This window comes from Callorhinus ursinus, unplaced genomic scaffold, assembly GCF_003265705.2.
Source record: "Callorhinus ursinus isolate GAN/ISIS: 27379988/994484 unplaced genomic scaffold, GSC_fseal_2.0 scaffold16, whole genome shotgun sequence".
NCBI lineage: Eukaryota > Metazoa > Chordata > Mammalia > Carnivora > Otariidae > Callorhinus > Callorhinus ursinus.
In genome coordinates, this window is record NW_027397078.1 from 8358297 (window position 1) to 8364298 (window position 6002).

A 6002-nucleotide genomic window follows, 5' to 3' on the forward strand; every position below is an offset into this window, starting at 1 on the left:
CAGGAATAGGTGCATGCTTTGGACATAAGTGAGAGTGAGAAGATTTAAACAGCAGTCAAGGAGAAAGCAATCTATATTTGCTTGGTGGAAATAAAATTTTACAGCTCTGTGAGCCTGGCTTATTAATTTGGAGTAGGGAGAGGAAATTGGCAAAGTCTGCCACCTTTTATTTGATAAAGTGACCAGCCACCTGAGGCGGGCATGTTTTAAAGAACCGGCTCACTGTGTGAGGATGGAAGGGGGATGAGCAAGTTTGATTTTTGAAGGAACAATGCCACAGAATGTTTATTCTACGTACCTGCTGTCTCCTTTGAAGAGAATGTTGACTTTCAAAATTGTTCTCTATTGGAAACTGTTTTTAAAAACTTCCTTTCTGTGATTGTTACAAAGAAAGGGAGCTAGGATTGGGAGGAGAAAGGAGAGGGTCTTTGACATAATTTTTTTAACATTAAAGCCTTCACTGGATGCCTCAGCACTATTAGGAGGATAGCATGCTGTTGGGTTGTATAATGTTTAAGTATCCTCGGACATCGTCTTTGCTCCTGTTCACACGTAATTTTATATTTTATATTAAAAAAAACAAAAACAAAAAACAACACCCAGCTGTACTAGGTAAGAATCACTCCTTTCTCTTTCAAGTCACAAAGGATGGTTCCTTAGAGGATAGAGACTGGACTAATTCTTTGACTACATCCTACAAAAATAGGGTAAAGCTTGATTGAAAATTTTCAGACTACAAAAATAATATCACTTCCAATTTCTTCCCCTCTTCCATCCATTTATCTTATAAAAACAAGATAGAGAAAGTATATCTTCTCGGTTCTTCCTTCTCATTTCCTTTTTCACTTCGGTCTATATGTAAGGCATACATTATTCATCCTCCACTAGTTCACTTAATAATCTCCCTTCCTTTTTCTCCTTTCACACCCACGGTCTATAAATTAGCATCTGCGATATATAGATTCTAAATAGAAGGTGGAATTCTGCCTTACAATCTGGAACATTTCTTATGTTATTCTTCGTTTCAAGGAAAGCAAAATCTGCAAGTATTATACCAGTCAGGATTCAGACAGGGAAGCAGAGCCACCATGAGTATTCTAGGAATAAAACCTCTCACAGATGTGGGAAGTGCTGCGGAAGTGAAATGTCTGGAAGGAGGAGCCATTAGCCGCTCCCGGAAGCACTGATGCAGTCGGAACTTTCAGAGCTTTCAGGAAAGTTCAAGAAGCCAAGTGCATACAGCTGCCCAAGCCGGGCAGTGAAGGGGTTGTTTGTGGACGGGTTTATGGAGGCTGTGGCCTCTGCGTAACTTCTGCTCCAGTGTGTGTGGGGCTACAGACAAGTCCCTGGCGGTGGGCCTGGCAGAGCCAACAGTAGGAAATGGGAGCTGGAGGTGGAGCCGGCGAGAGCCGATAAGCTGGGATCTGCCGGGCACCCCTGTTTCTGACTGGCACTGTAGCTGACGGGAAACCTGCCAAACGTAGTGACTGCTGCTCGCCTTCTGCCCTACAATTCCCACACAAGTTCCTCTTTTGGCCAACTCTAACCCAGAATCATACCAGGGAGGGGCTTCTAGGAAACTGTAGTTCCCTGCCTGAATCAGGTTGCCACAGTGCAGTTCAGCACAGCACCCACCGCCATGATGGTTGACATGGCATCACACACAGAAGCCATTTTAAAATCACTCTTCCATCTTGATGTCCCTCAGCTCAGAATTTAAAATGCCTAAGTATGCCATCCTTTTTACTATGGCTAAGTTCTCCTGCTTTTGGTGGTGTTGGACCTGGCAGGATATTGTCCAATGGAGGGGGTGGCATGTGCTGAGGAGCTCAGAGGACTCCTGGTTGTGGCTCCGACTCATATGTGATATGTAACCCGCAGCAAGTCCTTCCCATCTGTGCCTCTCTTTCCCTCACCTTAAAATGGGCAGAATTGTACCCACTTGGCTTTTATAGGCCAAATGAGATAATGGAAGTGAAAGCACTTTGTAAATTGATAAACACCATGATGGTTGTAAATCCCATTCTTTCAAGGGATATTCTTCATTGTGGCAAATGTTTAGAGCTTACGTATAAAACAGATGCTCAAAAGTAATGGTGAAATGAACTAATTAATGAACGAACATGACTTGGCATCATGGAAAAAAAATTTAACGTGTTGGTGAGGACATAATTTCACATGAGGAAGCTGCCAGAGAACATCTTTACTCCCCAAAGTCAGCATACTCCATGGACCCTCAACAGGGACATGATAACTCAGCAGTTTCCCTGCCCCTACAGAGATCCGTTTATTTTCTAGTTAACAAAGAGTAAGGCGGGGGTGGTGGTGCCTGGGTGGCTCAGTTGGTTAAGCATCTGCCTTTAGCTCAGGTCCATGATCCCAGGGTCCTGGGATAGAGCCCTGCATCTGGCTTCCTGCTCAGCGGGGGACCTGCTTCTCCCTCTCCTCCCTGCTGTGCTCTCTCTCACTATCCCTGTCGCTATTTCTGTCTCTCTCAAATAAGTAAAATCTTTTTTTTTTAAAGATTTTATTTATTTATTTGAGAGAGAGAGAATGAGAGATAGAGAGCACAAGAGGGAAGAGGGTCAGAGGGAGAAGCAGACTCCCTGCTGAGCAGGGAGCCCGATGTGGGACTCAATCCCAGGACTCCAGGATCATGACCTGAGCCGAAGGCAGTCGCTTAACCAACTGAGCCACCCAGGCGCCCTCAAATAAGTAAAATCTTAAAAAAAAAAAAAGCGTAAGGGGGACATAAATCATCATCATCATCATCACCATTACCTGGAGGCCCAGAATACACTGGAACAGAGAGAGTACTGCTGATGGGAGAGGGATTAATGTTGACCTGTCTAGAGGGTAACTTGGAAATTTGGCTCATGACCTAGTAATTCTACTTCTATGAGTTTATCTGAAGCCAGTGCTCCAATATATATAAAAGTGTAACTGCAGTCCAGAGGTGAGCAAACTTCATCTTAGAGGTGGCTGTGTCTTTTGTTAAAGGAAGCACCTGCAGGAACCTTGATGGTATATTCTAATTGGGGAAGAACTTGGAAGGGCATAACGTAGACTAAGAGAGTTAACAAGAATGTGTGGAGCTCCTCCTATGTGTCAATTCCTAGTCCAGAATAAAGGAATATAGCAATAAACAAAACAGACCAGTTCCTGCCCTCATGGGGGAAAAGAGACAATACAAAAATGAACAATGTAATCAAATGTCAGGTTAAGCACCATAAGGGAAAATAAAGCAGTGTCAAGGATTACAGAATGATGTGGGTGCTCTTTTTTTTTTCTTTTTAAATATGGAACGCTTCACGAATTTGCATGTCATCCTTGCGCAGGGGCCATGCTAATCTTCTCTGTATCGTTCCAATTTTACTATATGTGCTGCCGAAGCGAGCACGTGGGTGCTCTTTTTAGATAAGGTGGTCGAGGAAGGCCTCTCTGAGGAGATGCCATTTGCTCAGCGACCTGAATGAACAGAGGCAGGATACTATACTGTGATCCAGGGGCAGAACACTTCAGGAAGGGGAACAGTGAGTGCACAGGCCCCAAGATGAGAAAGAGTCTCTTTACTTAAGGGACAACAGGGAGACCAGTGTGGCCGTACCACAGTGGGCAAGTGGGGAGGGTGGTAGTAGCTGAAGTTGGAGAGAGAGCCAGGTTACAGACCACATTGGCTTTTGATTTGGGTCAAGTCATATGGGAAGCCATTGCAAAGTTCTGAACTGGAATGTGACTTTTGCTGGCTTGAGTACTGAAAGGATATTCATGAAAAGCGAATCGTAGATGGACAAGAGTGGAAGCAGAGGGACCAGTTGGGATCAAATGCAGTGGTCCATAAAGGAGGCTATCAGGGGTCTGGGAATGGGATAGGTTAGTGGTAGAGGAGGTGAGGGGTAGTCAGAACCATCATATACTCTGAAGTCAGAGCTGGCAGGATTTCCTTCCAGGAAAAACATGAGGTGTGAGAGAAAGACAAGAGTCAAGGATGCCTCCAAGGTTTTGGCCTGAGCAAGTGGAAGAATGGAGCTGGCGGTTACTGAGATGGGGACTGCCAGATGAGGAACAAATTTGGGAGTAATGCAAAATTTAGTTTTGGAAAGATTAACTTCGAGATGCATATTAGGCATCCAAGTGAAGAAGCTGAGCCTAGAGGTCAGAGCAGAAGATATACATTTGAGAATCATTAGTGTATAGAGGGTACTTATAGCCATTAGATAGGATGCAATCATTCAGGAATGAGTAAAGATGGAAAAGAGGTCGAAAATCTCAGTCCTGGGACCCCTTGGTGTTTAGAAGTCAGGAAGAGGACGATGAGCCAGTAAAGGAAGCTGAGGAGTGGCCAGTAAGGAAGGAAGGAAACCAGGAGAATGTAGTGTCTAGAAGCCAAATGAAGAAAATGTTTTGAAGAGGGACGGTTTCCTGGGATGTGTGAGGGATTAAACAATATTAAAGTAGGAGGCGTTTAGAATTTTGGGGGCTGCTAGAGTGAGGAGGTGAACAGTTTAGGTACAGAGAAAAAAAGAGAAGACATAACGTGGTCAATGGAGAGAGCAGAAGGTCCCAGGAACATGGCAGGTCATCAGGGTCCATGAGGAAACATCATGAATAAAAAGTCCCCATATGGTGGAGAACGGCCAGTAACTTTCCAGAGACAGTAATATTTGGTGTGAATTTGAAGTTATTTCTTGCTGTGCTGTGACTGGCTTTCATTTCCCCCAAACCTCAGTTAAAATCAGCCACCTATGGCTGCCATGCTCTAGTGGCACTTTGGGCCGATGAAGGAAGAGGGGACAGAGTCATGTTGAAAGAGCGCAGAGGGTAAAATGCCCAAGAAGGTGAAATGCTTGGAGGGATAAACAGGAAAACAGAGTGAGAGGTGACCAGGAGAAATGGAACCCCCTGGAGGCCCTTAGGTGACTTTGGGGGAGGTGGGGACTTCCCTTGGCTTCTGGAATGGAGTCCTTAGCATTTTATTTAGATATTAAAGGAAAAGATTAACTGTGCAGGCTGGAGGACCTGGGGTCATCTGGGTAACAATAATAAACTGAAAAGCGTACAAGGGTATATGTGTGGGCATGTTCTTAGCAGGATTTTTGATACTAACCAATACTGGGAGGCAATTTGGATGTCCTGCAGTGAGGGTGTGATTAAGTAGGTTGTGAGGCTTCTTTTTAATGCAGCCCCTAGAAATGATAAGGGTACATATTCTGTTGAATGAGAGAAGCAGGTTTCAAAACAGTATGCATCATGGGATCCCAGTTTTGTAGAGGTAATATGTGCATATCTATATGTGTGCAAGAAGAAACAATTAAAATCATTAGCCAATATATTTGAAATGGTGGTCCCTGAGTGGTGAAATTATGGGTGTCTTTTATTTTATTTTTTCTCCTTTGTATTTTTCTGTATTTTCTAAGTTTTTTTTGTTTACAGTGAATATTTACTACTTTTATGATTAGAGAAAGCAATTAATGTTTAAAGAAGTATGACTTGGATATTTGTGAGCACGGTCTCTACCTTTTTTCGATAAACTTTATTTGACTGGAAAGAGGTTCAAAGAGGCCTTAGGTTCAAAATTCGCCCGTGGGTAATAGAGATGTGTGTAACCAAGATGATTCTGGGGCAGTTAGATGTGTTCTGAGCTCTTGTGGTAGATCAGCTTTCAGAGGAAAAATGATTGCCAAGGCAGAGATATTACTGTCTCCAGGTTGTCATTTGTTATTCTCTGGTCTGGCTCTAAAATCAAAAGACTGCAGGAGATTTGCTGGATTCACTGTAGAGTTTGGAGAAGACAGATGCATGGTCGTCCTGAAGGTAGAATGCATGTTTCAGACAGGTAAGCATGCCAGCTTCCTCCTTGGCCATGTAGCCCAGAAAATGGATATTCATGCTGCTTTTATCCCCTCTCAAAGCCCATCTGGACAGCTGGTTCCGTTTTGGTGCACATCATCAATCTTGATGTTTGTGCAAAGCAATACCGACAAGCTAGTACAGAACGGTCC

The 6002-nt window shown here is 43.7% G+C and overlaps 1 non-coding gene across 1 annotated transcript; it reads right to left on the reverse strand.

Annotated features, from left to right (window-relative positions):
• Nucleotides 1–3293: 3293 nt before the first annotated feature.
• On the reverse strand, nt 3294–3400 carry LOC112813032 (U6 spliceosomal RNA). The gene has a single exon (XR_003205418.1). It is a non-coding gene; the product is annotated as a U6 spliceosomal RNA (small nuclear RNA).
• Nucleotides 3401–6002: the final 2602 nt, after the last annotated feature.